Below are 2,500 nucleotides of genomic sequence, written 5' to 3'. Positions count from 1 at the left end.
CCCCTCATCCTATTCCTCGTCCTCCTCCTCCTTCCCCACCTTCCTCCTCCTCCTCCTCGTCCTCCTCCTCCTCCTCGTTCTCCTCCTCCTCGTCCTCCTCGTCGTCCTCCTCTCCGTCCTCACCTATGAATCACTGTCTCATCATCATCATCATCATCATCATCATCATCATCATCATCTATGATCACTGTCATCATCATCATCATCATCATCATCATCATCATCATCATCATCATCATCTATGATCACTGTCATCATCATCATCTATGATCACTGTCATCATCATCATCATCATCATCATCATCATCTATGATCACTGTCATCATCATCATCATCATCATCATCATCATCATCATCATCTATGATCACTGTCATCATCATCATCATCATCATCTATGATCACTGTCATCATCATCATCATCATCTATGATCACTGTCATCATCATCATCATCATCATCATCATCATCATCATCATCATCTATGATCACTGTCATCATCATCATCATCTATGATCACTGTCATCATCATCATCATCATCATCATCATCTATGATCACTGTCATCATCATCATCATCATCATCATCTATGATCACTGTCATCATCATCATCATCATCATCATCTATGATCACTGTCATCATCATCATCATCATCATCATCATCATCATCATCCATGATCACTGTCATCATCATCGTCATCATCATCATCATCTATGATCACCGTCACGGTAGGAAGTGACGATGGCCCAGCGGACAGACAGCGCGTCTCGTCTCAATACGACGGAAGAAAGTGAGGGGGGTGAAGGAGGGGGAATCTGGAGTTCGAATCTCGACAATGTCTGGATTTCTAATCAGTGTTCCAGCGTTCCCTGTCCAGTGGACATTTTTTATTTTTTTTAATTTTTTTTGAATTGGTCACCTGGGTGCTAGTCTTTCCTCTCACTCTCGTTCCATTCATAACATACAAAAAGACAAAACAAACAAACAAAAAAACAGAGTGACATACACTTAAGCGTGCGCACGCACGCCCACACCCACCCACACACCCACACACACGCATACACACACACGCACACACACACACACACACACACACACACACACTCAAGCACACACACACATACACATACTCAGGCACACACACACACACATACGCACACACAAGCACACACACACACACACACACACACACACACACACACACACACACACACACACACACACACATACCCCCCCCCCCCCCCCCCCCCCCCCCAACTCTTCCCCCCTCACCCCCCCCCCCCCACACCATAACTCGTTCCACGTCTCCCCTTCCCTGTTCACCCTCCACCTCTCAACCCTGAAACGCCGCCTGGCGGATCAGTTGTGGGCAGAGATCGATGCTGGTAATGGATTTGATTGATCGCGTGTCCACAGGGCGACGTAAACATCCGGATCATGTGACGTCATAATCCGGACCAGATGACGTAAAGGTCCTGATCAAACAGCACTAGCCCCCTGGAAAGAAATACTTCCCTTTTGATCTGTATACACTGTTACCTTTTTCTTTCTTTCTTTTTTTTTTCTCTCGTCGTCGTCGTTGTTGTTGGTCGTTGTTGTTGATATCGATGGTGATGTTTTATTCTCTGTCTGTGTCTGTCTGTCTCTATCTCTCCTGTCTGTCTGTCTGTCTCTGTCTGTCTGTCTGTCTGACTCTGTCTCTCACTCTGTGTGTGTGTGTGTGTGTGTGTGTGTGTGTGTGTGTGTGTGTGTCTCACTCTCTCTCTCTCTGTCTCTTCTAACACGATGGCATACGGTGATTCTGGAAGGTATCCTTTATATATTCGAGCCTTTGTGAAATGCATCAAGTACTGGGTAAAGCTAACCCAGTTTCAGTTTCAGTTTCACTTTCTCAAGGAGGCGTCACTGTGTTCGGACAAATCCATACACGCTACACCACATCTGTTGAGCAGATGCCTGACCAGCAGCATAACCCAACGCGCTTAGTCAGGCCTTGAGTGCATGCTTACATATTTGTGTACCTATGAAAGTGGATTTCATTTTACGTAATTTCGCCAGAGGACAACACTCTCGTTGCCATGGGTTCTTTTTCAGTGCGCCAAGTGCGTGCTGCACACGGGACCTCGGTTTATCGTCTCATCCGAAAGACTCGACGCTCAGTTTGATTTTCCAGTCAAACTTAGGAGAAAGGGCGAGAGCGGGATTCGAGCCCACACCCTCACGGACTCTCTGTATTGGCAGCTGAGCGTCTTAACCATTCTGCCACCTTCCTCCTAGCTCCCTATAAACAGACTATGTAGACAGGCATAATTATGACATCTTACTCCAGCAAGTTGAGTTAGGTAACCATAACTGGTTGGGTAATGTGAAGCAAGTTCTTACAGTAAATGGGTTTGGTATTATATGGCTTAGTCAGGGAGTCGGGAATGAAAGAGGATTTATTTCGGAATTTAAAGATCGTTTAGTATCTTGTTTTTGACAAAACTGGCACTCCAAGATGG

The 2,500-nt window shown here is 45.6% G+C and overlaps 1 protein-coding gene across 3 annotated transcripts in view; it reads left to right on the top strand.

Moving 5' to 3' along the window:
• Positions 1-2,500, top strand: part of LOC143289223 (uncharacterized) — a 151,205-nt gene that overhangs the window by 107,266 nt on the left and 41,439 nt on the right. The window lies entirely within an intron of this gene.

Source organism: Babylonia areolata, chromosome 13 (assembly GCF_041734735.1).
Source record: "Babylonia areolata isolate BAREFJ2019XMU chromosome 13, ASM4173473v1, whole genome shotgun sequence".
Lineage (NCBI taxonomy): Eukaryota > Metazoa > Mollusca > Gastropoda > Neogastropoda > Buccinidae > Babylonia > Babylonia areolata.
This window is presented reverse-complemented; position numbering and strand designations above follow the sequence as displayed.